The sequence below is a fragment of the Berghia stephanieae genome, chromosome 3, assembly GCF_034508935.2.
Source record: "Berghia stephanieae isolate SIO BIC M18660-M18661 chromosome 3, UCSD_Bste_1.3, whole genome shotgun sequence".
In the NCBI taxonomy this organism is placed as follows: Eukaryota; Metazoa; Mollusca; class Gastropoda; order Nudibranchia; family Aeolidiidae; genus Berghia; species Berghia stephanieae.
This window is the reverse complement of record NC_088362.1, coordinates 12,228,281-12,242,687: the sequence shown is the minus strand read 5'-3', so window position 1 is coordinate 12,242,687 and position 14,407 is coordinate 12,228,281. Positions and strand designations below refer to the sequence as shown.

The 14,407-nt window shown below is 33.7% G+C and overlaps 1 protein-coding gene across 1 annotated transcript in view; it reads right to left on the bottom strand.

Annotated features, from left to right (window-relative positions):
- The window catches only part of LOC144967154 (uncharacterized), a 187,107-nt gene that overhangs the window by 160,892 nt on the left and 11,808 nt on the right, over positions 1-14,407 (bottom strand). The window contains exon 2 of the transcript XR_013644330.1: positions 7,954-10,440. The gene's annotated coding sequence lies outside the window, so the exon portion shown is untranslated. The remainder of the gene's footprint in view (positions 1-7,953; positions 10,441-14,407) is intronic.

The following is a 14,407-nucleotide window of genomic DNA, read 5'->3' as shown; positions in this document are numbered from 1 at the left end:
AAGTGAGCAACAGGGGTTATATGTCTTGTTCAAGGAGAAAAAATAATTATAGACAGGCTCAAACCCGAAACCTCGGGATGTAAAGGGATTATCCGACTCTGAAACATAATATAGATGTGTTCTTAGATCATTAATTAATAAGACGTTTTATTCCAAGAATTAACAAACCAACTACAGTAAAGAACATTTATTAAACAAACAACATAACATAAGATACATCATGTGTACAGGATGACAGTTGGATACAGAAAGACTCTCAACCAGGTAGTTACTAGAACAGACGCTAGTTGTGAACGATACTACATCAGATGGACGATACAAGTTACGATACCTGAATACATTAACTTTCATTCACAAGAAATATTAAACATGTAGGACAGGACCATTATTTTTCCGACAGAGACAGCGCTGTTAACGGCCAGGTACTTATTTTTCACCTCAGTACGGTGATAGAATTTCGGTTAGTCTTTTCCAAAGACTCAACTATGCCTGTTCAGTCGGGACTCGAACCCTTTTCCTAACGGTACGAGTGTTATAACACTAGACCCCGTGAGCACACTCTCAATTAAAAATAACACCTATTACTTCCTATATTATTGTTCCGCCATGTCTTATCGAGATAAAAATTTAGCTCAAGATAGAGAGGGATGGGCACTGTCTCTTCCCTATAGATAGTATGCGCTTGGCGAAGAAGCTCATAACTTTGCCATCCGTAAATATAAGGGACCAACACACAAAGCTGTCTGTATCCATGAACGTTTATAGTCGGGTTAATACAGTTCAGTGGGCATTACTCATAAACGCGGATGGCAAAAAACAATAACAAAGACCTGAGTGACGTCATCTTCGAACTATCTATACCCTAACACTACAACCCTCGAACACTAACACTTTGACGTCATTATTTTTAGGTTTGTGTAGCGTCTAGTGAGTTGTCGTTAGTAGTGCCCATGGAAACAAGTTATTTCATTGGTTGAACTATTGAATACAACTCACGATTTGTTTTCTTTTGTGGCAAAAGACTGGCGTTTTGACGTCATTTTTGGTCAGTGTCAGGCCATAACTTTACGATGGCTACGTCCTGACCCAGGTGAAACGGGCAATGATGACGATGGGTGACTTTCTCTATGGGAATTAATATGCTTTAATTTATGCATTTCAAATCATAAGTGGAATTACGTGAGACAATGATAATGCATTTTTATTGTTTACAAATATTTAGAGAGTGATCGTTTTAATGTTATGTCTTCTGTCTTGAATGTGTGCTTTCGAAAAAATAAGAAGAATCAGCAAGAGAAGTCAAAGAATTCCTTACAAAAATACAAACAAACACAAACACACACACACACAAACACACACACACATACACACACACAAACACACACAGACAAACAAAAACAAACAAACAAACAAAAACAAAAAACAAACAAACAAACAAACAAACAAACCCCATCCATTGAAAACAACAACAGCAACAACAACAACAACAACAACAACAACAACAAAGCATATCCTGTTACAAATTGATTTTATACAAAGCATGACAACCCGATACAATCTATCCCTTTTTAAGGCCCAAAGATTTATAGGATTAAGGGGACCAAATTGCTTCTTGACAAAATCTTTTGGTGAAATTCAAAACCGTGGATAATCGGATCTAAGATCATAATAGTCTAGATCTCGTCTGTCTGTTCTACGCTATTCTACATGTATTCTATTATCTACAATTCTATTTTTGGGCTTTCAATAAGTTTTCACATCTATTTATTGGGGTGGTTTAAGTGCAAAAAAATGAATTTATATTCATTACTCAGAGAAAACTGCATTTTATTTTTGGTCATTTATTTGGTGACTAAAAAAGAAAAAAAAACACTTGTCTAATAATTTGTTTCGGTGGTCCCGATAGCTCAGTTGGTAGAGCACTCGCTTCACATGCAAAGGAATCAAGATCAATCCCGGTACAGTTGATATTTTTTCTGATCTCCTTGTCCACCCAGCCGTGAACGGTTAGCTGCGTCTGTTAGATTTGGCGGAAAGTACTTTGCGATTGACTTGCGTCCTACCCACAGGATAGCAACAAATTGCTATTGTCCGTTTCACACTATAGAAACCGGGATTAACTCCGGCTCAGTGGTTCTTAAGAACTACTGGTATTTTTTTAGAATTTGTCTCATAGAACAATATCTACCCTGAGCGTTGTAAACTTCAAATCTTTTCTGGTAATTTTAATGTATGCAATATATTGCTTGAGAGTGTGAACCTCCTAAAGCATGAAACACCGAAATGAGTTTTTTTTTAAAATGAACTTTTATATAGCGCAATATCCACTAAACGTGCTCAAAGCGCTTTACAAGGGGCCCCTGACCAACAGCAACACGAAACATGTAGAACGAGACATGACGCTTGTTAGGCGATATTATACTTTTTTTTCGGACAGATACAATGCTGTTTACGGCCAGGTACTCATTTTACACCTGAGTACGACGAGAGAATGTGAGTAAAGAGCCTCTTCCAAGGACTCAACTATGCGTCGATCGAGCGAGGCTCGAACCCAGGAGGACCTTCCGATCCGAAAGCGAGTGTCATGCCGCTAGACCACATAGCCGCACAGTTTATATTATGATTATGTCCTAGTGGAGTTCCCAACACGACACGTAGTTGGTAGGACACTCGCTTCTCACGCAAAGTGATCGAGATCCAGATAGAAGTTAAGATGACAGAGGTAATACCTAGTAAATGAAAGTAAAATGGTAAAACCTAGTAAGTTTCTTAGATACTAGGTTTTACCTTTGTTTTAAAGTGACATAGGTAAAACCTAGGAAATGAAAGTAAAATGGAAAAACCTAGTAAGTTTCTTAGATACTAGGTTTTACCTTTGTTTTAAAGTGACATAGGTAAAACCTAGTAAATGAAAGTAAAATGGTAAAACCTAGTAAGTTTCTTAAATGCTAGTTTTTACCTATCTTTTAAAGTGACAGAGGTTAGACCTAGTAAATTAATGTAAAATGGTAAAACCTAGTAAGTTTCTTAGATACTAGGTTTTACCTATCTTTTATAGTGACAGAGATAAAACCTAGTAAATGAAAGTAAAATGGTAAAACCTAGTAAGTTTCTTAGATACTAGGTTTTAAAGTGACAGAGATAAAACCTAGTAAATGAAAGTAAAATGGTAAAACCTAGTAAGTTTCTTAGATACTAGTTTTTACCTATGTTTTAAAGTGACAGAGGTAAAACCTAGTAAATGAAAGTAAAATGGTAAAACCTAGTAAGTTTCTTAGATACTAGGTTTTACCTTTGATTTAAAGTGACAGAGGTAAAACCTAGTAAATGAAAGTAAAATGGTAAAACCTAGTAAGTTTCTTAGATACTAGGTTTTACCTATGTTTTAAAGTGACAGAGGTAAAACCTAGTAAATGAAAGTAAAGTGGTAAAACCTAGTAAGTTTCTTAGATACTAGGTTTTACCTTTGATTTAAAGTGACAGAGGTAAAACCTAGTAAATGAAAGTAAAATGGTAAAACCTAGTAAGTTTCTTGATCTTAGATACTAGGTTTTACCTTTGATTTAAAGTGACAGAGGTAAAACCTAGTAAATGAAAGTAAAATGGTAAAACCTAGTAAGTTTCTTAAATGCTAGTTTTTACCTATCTTTTAAAGTGACAGAGGTTAGACCTAGTAAATTAATATAAAATGGTAAAACCTAGTAAGTTTCTTAGATACTAGGTTTTACCTATCTTTTATAGTGACAGAGGTAAAACCTAGTAAATGAAAGTAAAATGGAAAAACCTAGTAAGTTTCTTTGATACTAGGTTTTAAAGTGACAGAGATAAAACCTAGTAAATGAAAGTAAAATGGTAAAACCTAGTAAGTTTCTTAGATACTAGGTTTTACCTTTGATTTAAAGTGACAGAGGTAAAACCTAGTAAATGAAAGTAAAATGGTAAAACCTAGTAAGTTTCTTAGATACTAGGTTTTTACCTTTGATTTAAAGTGACAGAGGTAAAACCTAGTAAATGAAAGTAAAATGGTAAAACCTAGTAAGATTCTTAGATACTAGGTTGTAGCTTTGTTTTAAAGTGACAGAGGTAAAACCTAGTAAATGAAAGTAAAATGGTAAAACCTAGTAAGTTTCTTAGATACTAGGTTTTAAAGTGACAGAGATAAAACCTAGTAAATGAAAGTAAAATGGTAAAACCTAGTAAGTTTCTTAGATACTAGGTTTTAAAGTGACAGAGATAAAACCTAGTAAATGAAAGTAAAATGGTAAAACCTAGTAAGTTTCTTAGATACTAGTTTTTACCTATGTTGTAAAGTGACAGAAGTAAAACCTAGTAAATGAAAGTAAAATGGTAAAACCTAGTAAGTTTCTTAGATACTAGGTTTTACCTTTGATTTAAAGTGACAGAGGTAAAACCTAGTAAATGAAAGTAAAATGGTAAAACCTAGTAAGTTTCTTAGATACTAGGTTTTACCTATGTTTTTAAGTGACAGAGGTAAAACCTAGTAAATGAAAGTAAAATGGTAAAACCTAGTAAGTTTCTTAGATACTAGGTTTTACCTATGTTTTAAAGTGACAGAGGTAAAACCTAGTAAATGAAAGTAAAGTGGTAAAACCTAGTAAGTTTCTTAGATACTAGGTTTTACCTATGATTTAAAGTGACAGAGGTAAAACCTAGTAAATGAAAGTAAAATGGTAAAACCTAGTAAGTTTCTTGATCTTAGATACTAGGTTTTACCTATGTTTTTAAGTGACAGAGGTAAAACCTAGTAAATGAAAGTAAAATGGTAAAACCTAGTAAGTTTCTTAAATGTTAGTTTTTACCTATCTTTTAAAGTGACAGAGGTTAGACCTAGTAAGTTAATGTAAAATGGTAAAACCTAGTAAGTTTCTTAAATACTAGGTTTTACCTATCTTTTATAGTGACAGAGGTAAAACCTAGTAAATTAATGTAAAATGGTAAAACCTAGTAAGTTTCTTAGATACTAGGTTTTACCTACCTTTTATAGTGACAGAGGTAAAACCTAGTAAATGAAAGTAAAATGGAAAAACCTAGTAAGTTTCTTGGATACTAGGTTTTAAAGTGACAGAGATAAAACCTAGTAAATGAAAGTAAAATGGTAAAACCTAGTAAGTTTATTAGATACTAGGTTTTACCTATGTTTTAAAGTGACAGAGGTAAAACCTAGTAAATGAAAGTAAAGTGGTAAAACCTAGTAAGTTTCTTAGATACTAGCTTTTACCTTTGATTTAAAGTGACAGAGGTAAAACCTAGTAAATGAAAGTAAAGTGGTAAAACCTAGTAAGTTTCTTAGATACTAGGTTTTACCTTTGATTTAAAGTGACAGAGGTAAAACCTAGTAAATGAAAGTAAAATGGTAAAACCTAGTAAGTTTCTTAGATACTAGGTTTTACCTATGTTTTAAAGTGACAGAGGTAAAACCTAGTAAATGAAAGTAAAATGGTAAAACCTAGTAAGTTTCTTAGATACTAGGTTTTACCTATGTTTTAAAGGGAAATTGTTCGAGTTACCTATACTAGGACTTTACCCATAAGCTTTAGTACGGAGGTCACTAAAGTTCCCCATACTACATTTCTGAGTCAAACCCATTTTTTTCAAAAATTCAGAGTTACCAGGTTTTATATTTTGGACGGTAGATCTAGGTGAAGTCGAGATTTAAAAAAAATATATGATTGTGATTGATTTCAGCAGTGATTGAGTATATGGGACAATCAGATCTGGTGGGATGTATTCTGCGAAAGACTGGCGTCCTATCAAACGGGTAGCAAGCCGGGCTAAACTTCGGTTCCATGGGGCTAATTATTATTATTATTGTTATTATTATTATTATTATTATTATTATCATCATCATCATCATCATCATCATCATCATCATCATCATCATCATCATATATTATATTATTATTATTATTATTATTATTATTATTATTATTATTATTATTATTATTATTATTATTGTTATTATTATTATTATTATTATTATTATTATTATTATTATTATTATTATTATTATTATTATTATTATTATTATTATTATTATTATTATTATTATTATTATTTTCTTATAGTATCCCACACCCTGCTTAGCATTGTATAATAAGCTGCAAGTTTAAATAAGACAAGTATTATAACAACTTATTGAAAGCCCAAATGTTAACTTACAATTAGTGAATATTTATTAAGTAACAAGCCAATTATCGAAGGCAGTGAAAACCGTCGCTGAAACTGAAAATAATAACAGCATAATTAGCAAAGTGATATAGATATATTATCTGTAGACACCGTGCCATTAAAAAAAAGTGTCACGTCATATATGTCAGTCTCATCATCATCACCCATTGTGGCTTGTGCTCTTGAGCACGTTGCCGGTCCGCTGTCTCCACGAATCACGATCCTCTGCGATGCGCATGAAATCTGTGTTGCTTTTAAAATCACATTTGGCCATTCTTAGGTTATTTAGATAAGTGATTCTTTGTCTTTCTCTAGCTCTCTTTCCTTCGATCATCCCAGATGTTACCACCTTTTCTATTCAAAATGGTAATATTGTGGGGTGTAAAAGAAACGTGAACATTTATATAGAGCAATATCCACTAAACGTGTTCACAGCCCTTTACAGCCACCAACAACATTCATTTAATATGTAGACGAGATAAGGCGTCTATGAAGTGATATTACAAGTTCTTCGGACACAGACAACGCTGTTAACGGCCGGGTGCTCATTTTAAACCTGAGTAGGGTGAGATAATGTGAGTGAAGAGCATTTTTAAGGACTCAACTATGCGCGGCTCAGAGGGAGACTCGAACCCTGGACCTTCCGATCCGAAGGCGAGTGTAAAAATAAAAACCACTCCCAATAATCTTGAGCTTTTATGTAGTGCAATATCACCAAAAATGCTCAAACCGCTTTACAAGATGTCCCTAGTCAACATGTAGCGCGAGACATGACGCCTAATAAGCGATGTTACAACTTTTTAGGACAGAGACATACTCTTTACGACCAGGTTTAATATGGGCGGTAATCTATAGCCACAAATACGTAACTTTGGAATAATTTTGATTCAATACGGTGGAGAATAAATACATAGTAAAACATTGCAAAAGACCTAAAACTCGTCTTTCTTCTAATTTCAATTCTGAATTGACTTTTAGGGGTCCGATTCATCCTGACATAATACCCTTTAGATACGGTGGATCACATACAATCTCATAGAGATTATTATTCTACATGGGTTTATCAATATTGACATCAATAAACGTGTAACTCATATCAATTTAATGATAAACACTGTTCTTAGCAACTTTCACCTACAGACTGCAAACGTCAAAGTTAGAAATATTGCAAATAGCACGTTATGATCAGCATTCATTCATAAGCAAATATTTTATGATGCATAATATAGACATTAAAATCAGTATGGTGGATACATTAAGCTGAAAGAGGTTATAAGTGAGAAATAATGCGTTGCATAAAAATGCATGTAAAATGCATTTAATAGGCAATAAAACGTTTAAATGTCGTCACCATGATCTATGTTATGTTTTCAGTATCTCAGAGTCACAGTGAATTTGATCGTTTTATATGACGCAAGTATCTGATCTAAACATTTATTATATTATAATGACTTCTTTTGGAAAAAAGGATTAAAATACTTAAAACGGGATGTTTCATTGACATAACCCCTCTTAAACCAATAACAAGTATTAGGAGGTAAAAAGAGGAGAATAAAAAAACCTACGAGGCTAGACTTGTACATTATGTTGCATTATATGATTTAAAATGGCTCATGAAAGAATTAGTTAAAATAAAGGTAAAAAGCAAAAAATCAAAAATTGGTTAATGTTCAAGAAATAGAATATGTATGCTTATAATATATATTATATATTATAATATATATAATGTCAGTGTTTGGTCCAGATACCAAGGAGAACTCTTACCATTTTTTGAAGACTTGAATCCACCGACGTTTCGTCTATATCCGATTCAGTGGCTGATGATCTTCTGTCTACGTTCTGGTATAATTCATTGGCTTTGACATCTTTTGTTGACGAAATATCTTGTGTACCCATCAACTTGACGATGCCTTCCGAATTTTTGTTGTTTTTGGTGTTACTGTTACTGTTGTAGTGATTATCATTTCCGTTTGTATTACAAGTAGTATTTAGAGTGTTGTTTGGCTGGCCAAATGTTTCTGAAGAGTAGCCTGAATGACTTTTATAATTCAGATCTGTTTTTGCAATATATCCACCATTATTTTCAATATTTGTCAATGATTTGCTTTTATCAGTGTCGGGTTTATTTATCAGAGTTTTAGAGTTTTTGTCTTCTTTGGTCTTTAAAATATTCTCATTTTTATTATCAATAACCTCTTCATCATTGCCATCTGGAACTCTGGAAATGTCTGTTAAAAGATACTCACTGCCTTCAGGCTCATTTTGTTTTGAATTTAGAGAATAGCTATCCTCCTGAATTGGTGATATATTCTGCCCTTCCTCCGAAATTGAAATTGTCTGAGGTAAATGGTCTAAAGAGAGTCCGTCGCTCAAAAACTGGTGTGATTTTCGTCGAGACTGTAGATTTTTAGGTTCGCTATTAATTGTTGATTGGCCGGAATCCGTAGAATTTAGGGTAGTGGTTGAACTTGGTAGTCTGGAATTTTCTGATTTAAGAGCATTCATTGTTTTTGAATTGGTTTGACATATTTTGACCGTCTCTGATAATGGAGAGGGCGACGTGTGAAGGTGTTCTAATTTCACCGGCGTCATTTCATTAAAATGTTTTATAGAATTTGATGTTGATTCAAGCGTGTTGATCGGTTTTTGTTGATTATGAACCAATCTTGATGTTTGGACGTTTTCGAGACTGATCTCAGATGAATGATTTTGAGTGGGTGGATCATTATCAGCCATTATCTCGGACCGATCTTTTTTATCCCCCACCGAGGTTTTGTTTGACTTGTTTTCGACCTGGTTTGAGAGTTTCGAGTGCATTGTATCCACTGTATTTAGTACTGGTGTCGTTAACACATCGGAAAATGTGTCAGTCGGTGTCGGACTAGTCGGACATTGTTGCTGATCCATTGGTTTTGAATGTTTATTCACGGTCTTTTGTTTGTTTTCAGCGGAAATCTTCTTTTCTACGTCTTGTGAATTAATGGATAAAGTAACGCTACTGTCGAAACTCAAGTTATTACACGGTCGTTTAAAATTGGTTTCCGGATCATTGGGTTTGTTAATTCCATTTGAATACCGATAAAACCCATTCTCCGCTGTGGTATTGTTTCTTTTATCCACTAATCGAACGTCTAACAATGAGTTATTGTATGTCGTAGGTTGTTCGGTTGTAATAATATTATTGTCCGTTATCTTCTTTTCCGTTCCTGAATTTACTTGTTTACTTCCGTCTGAACTCATAAAATGTTTCATTGCAAATCTGGACATGAATTGGCTTTTCTTGCAAGATTTGGTCGAATTATCTTGCTTTTTAATCAAATCGTTTGATACACTGGATTTCATATCATGCTTTTGTTTGTCGAAATTGAGGTTACTCTTACCCCGCGAAATAGAAATGTTAGGCTGAGAGGTGGAGCTCTCTGAATATTGAGTAGACGGATCATTATGAATAGCCGATAACATAGAAGGAGATTGGGTCACGAAAGAAGGAGAATCTGGTGTTAGATCATCAAGAAGTGGATTATCTAGCGATGTTTGTCGAGATGAAATGGGCGAAATGAGCAATTCAGAAAACCTTGCAAGATAATCAGTGTCATTTTTACTTTCATTTTCAAAAACGTTGTCTTCAGCTGTGTTGTAATCTGATGGATTGGTATGTATGTCTTCGTCAATGTTACCTAAACTCGACGACGAACGTTTAGGAGCTGGAGATTCCAATACACCGATGTCACCGATTTTGGTTAGAGAGGTTTTAGGAAAGTCGAAAGTAGAAATTGAGGTCGGTGATGGCTGCGATTTTAGCCTGGATCTGGGTGCTTGGATTTGTGCATCAGTTGTTCCCTGTTCAACTGCCGGTCCTTCAGACAGCATAACGCGAGAAGACCTTCTTCGAGGTTTGTATTCCTCAAAGGACGGTCGACGCTTCGACACCTCCATTTTCTCTAGTTTTGAGTTATTGCATTTAAATCGAAACTGTGATCAGTGAATCCTGAGCTAAATACCAGAATAATCTTTATCCCGAAGCAGCTACTGACTCTGTCGAAAAGAAATTAACTTCATGGTTTACTGTTTTAGCATGTATACCATGATAACAAAATATATATATCATCCGACGAAATGAGTCAAACTATGGAGGCTTGGTCATGTTAAGAACAGTATACATATTCTCTGCTTCCTTTTCATGCAGTGTATCTCTTGTTCTTATATCGTCATTAAAATTCAGGCATCAACGTTCTTCTGTATCCGGTGATTCTGTAAGAATATGAGATAAAAATGTATTATAATCTTATTAATAAAATTATTATGTTCAACATTTCTGAGACCCGTTGAACAAATGGCAATTATTTTATCATTCTTTGTATTCCCAACAATAAAAACAAAACAAAAAAAAATCAAAGAAAATAAAAATAACAAAACAAGCTTATTATTTGTGACGAAATCTATTTGTGCGACAATATCATGGTCTAGCGGTATGGCACCGCCATCGGACCGGAAGGTCCAGGGTTCGAATCTCACTCTAAGCGGCGCATAGATGAATCCCTGCAATAGGCTCATAACTCACATTCTCGCTCGTGATCAAGTGTAAAATGAGTACCTGGCTGTGAACAGTTTTGCCTATGTCGGAAAAAAAAACAAACACCTTGTAATATTGCCTAACAGCCTAAAGGCCGCCATGCCTCGTCTTACTTGTTAATTGTTACCTTTGGCTGGGGATCATTAAAGCGCTTTGAGCACGTTTAGTGGATATTGCGCTAAGTAAATGCTCAAATAGAGTATTTAATTTGAGTTGTGAGTGTATAATACAGTCTCCTAAATTCCGAAAAGTTTGATTTTCTGCAAATCATATCATATGAAGACAATAAATACTGAAAAAAGAGCGTTGACTCGCTTCAAATCTTTGAATGTAAAAGAATAAAAAGAATTCGATAAACAAGCCTTTATCTAAAACATCAAAAGCAAATACACGGTATGACGACGTTACTTTGAGTAAGATTTCAAACATAATGCTCAACTTGTATTACGTTTGATAGAAAGCATTTAAAGTTGTTGATCCAGACTGAAATTCAGCAAAGGACATATTATGAAAGTAAAGTGTTATCGTCATAAGTGGTAGTAGTAGTAGTAGTAGTAGTAGTAGTAGTAGTAGTAGTAGTAGTAGTAGTATAGTAGTATAGCAGCAGCAGCAGCAGCACAGTAGTATAGTATAGAAGTAGTAGTAGTAGTAGTAGTAGTAGCAGCACACAGCATAGTAGTAGTAGTAAGTAGTAGTATAGTAGTAGTAGTAGTATAGAAAGTAGATAGTATATAGTAGTAGTAGTAAGTAGTAGTATAGTATAGCACAACCGCAGCAGCAGCACTAGTAGTAGTAGTAGTAGTAGTAGTAGTAGTAGCAGCAGCAGCAGCCAGCTAGTAGTAGTAGTAGTAGTAGTAGTAGTAAGAAGTATAGTTGTAAGTAGTAGTATAGCAGCAGCAGCAGCAGTAGTAGTAGTAGTAGTAGTAGTATAGTAGCACAGCACAGCAGCAGCAGTAGTAGTAGTAGTAGTAGTAATAGTAGTAGTAGCACGCAGCAGCAGTAGTAGAGTAGTAAGTAGTAGTAGCACAGCAGCACAGCAGCAGCACAGCGCACATAGTAGTAGTAGTAGTAGTAGTAGTAGTAATAGTAGTAGTAGTAGTATAGTAGTAGTAGTAGTAGTAGTAGTAGTAGTAGTAGTAGTAGTAGTAATAGTAGTAGTAGTAGTATAGTAGTAGTAGTAGTAGTAGTAGTAGTAGTAGTAGTAGTAGTAGTAGTAGTAAGTTATTAGCAGCAGCACAGCAGTAGTAGTAGTAGTAGTAGTAGTAGTAGTAGTAGTAGTAGTAGTAGTAGTATAGTAGTAGTAGTAACGCACAGCAGCAGTAGTAGTAGTAGTAGTAGTAGTAGTATAGTAGTAGTAAGTAGCAGCAGCAGCAGCACAGCAGATTAGTAGTAGTAGTATAGTATAGTAGTAGTTGTAGTAGTAATTGTTGTTTTTGTAGTTTTAGTAGCAGTAGTAATAGTAATGATGATGTTGTTTGTGTTGTTGTTGTCATTATAAAATTAGAAAATATTCAAACTATATATCATGTAAGTGAAGAAATCTAATTCAAACGTATAAATGTTAGTATACAACACAAATACTAAAGAAAGTGGTTCCGTGCATAACATTTCGAATCGATCGCTGACTACATTGTTGAGAGAGTAAATTATACTATGAATATTGAATATGGCACTTATTGAATATTGAATATGACACTTATTTCTGTATTAGCAATTTAATTCTCAATATTATCAACTAATTGACATTGTATACTAATTATATAATTGATAAATTGTATCTATGCATAAAACTTACACATAGCATTTAAAGGTTTTTTAAAACCTTTTAGCTCTTAAACGATACGATACAAAACATTACCAGTACACATAAGCCTCCTGCAGTTCCATTAGTAGAAATAATCTTTCACAGACATCGCTATATATAACATTACCATACCACTGCCAAAAACAGAATCATAAACAAGTCAAATATCAACACTCAGCCGATAACACTTAACAAGAATCAAAGCAAAAATATTTCGATTTATTTCGAAGGGGGATTAGTAAACGGTCTCTTTGATAAAGTGTTTATGGTTAAAGAAACCAAATGCAAAAGACATAACATTTCTATTAATCATAATAATATACAACGAGGATTTTTAAAGGCCTTTTCTTTATCTGTTGAAGAGTTTTAGTTCAGACTAAATATAACCTATGGTTTATCGTGCCCATAGATTACGACCTATAGATTAAGCACGGAATTTGATTCAGGTCATTATTCTACATTATTCATTATTCTTGTTTTTCTACGATTTATTATCCAAATGTTTTATATTTGTTCTGTTTTTATTTTTATTTTTGTTTTGAGTTTTAAAAAATGTCTAAAATTGTAACAATTGTCTTAAGATTGATATAGATAAAGCTATTTTTTAATCTCTCGCTTTACAGCTGCTTCTTTATGTATTCACTCTTTGTTCTATTTAATTTGTTTTTATATTTTCTAAATAAAAATGATGATTGTTATATGATATAACACGATTAATATAGAGTAAGTATAATACAGTATTTTTTGTATTTTCCCATTGTTTTCTATCACAAATTACACTCCATCAAGTTAATAATCCCATATTAAGACATTTATTATAATTTGAGTTATACTTACAGAAAAATGCTTCCTTCCCTATCTCATGTAACCGAAATCTAGGATCATGGCTCAAAGACCTGAGTTATCAGAATAGTCCGTCACTCGAGTAGTTTGCAGATAAAATCCCTTTAAGTCTTCTTCCCTGCTTAGATACCACGGTTTCTGGGCCATTTAGTGTATGCTATGAAATCTTACGGATAGTCTAATCATCATAATATCATATGTTAAGCGTATGAACTAGTTTCAAAACAATGTAAACATAACACTGCAAACTTTCAGATTAACAAACGCGTGAGAGCGGCAATGATGATATTTATTGTGTGTATGGAATTGTTAAGTCAGTTTGTATAATAAATTTAAACAATACGACAACAACTGGTTTTATTTATTTGTTTATTTATTTATTCATTATTTATTATTTATTTATTTAATTTATTATTATATTATTATTATTATATATATTATTATTATTATTATTATTATTTATTATTAATTATTATTATTATTATTATTATTATTATTATTATTATTATCATTATCATCATCACGTGCTCAAAGCGCTTTACAACGAAACGTAAGATGTAGAGCGAGACATGCCGCCTGTTCGGCAATATTACAATTTTTTTCTGACAGAGACAACGCTGTTACCGGCCAAGGACTCATTTTACACCTGAGTACGGTGACAGAAAAGGGCCTTTTCCGAGGACTCAACTATGCGCCGAGCAAGACTCGAACCCAGGACCTTCCGATCCGAAAGCGAGTGTCATACCACAAGACCACATAGCCGCACAAGATATGAAATAGTTTTTAAAATTTCTTCGGCAACATTTGGAACTCTGCTGTTAAATATAGAAAAATTCACATGTTTTTTCATTGGGATTAGAACTCAGGATCTATCCATTGGAAAGCAAGTGAATTAATTACCTCTAAGCTATCGACTCGCCACTTGTTTATGTGTGACAGTAGGATAACCACAAGGTGATCCAATTTTCTTCCGGCTCCCGATAAAATAAGGTTGTAAC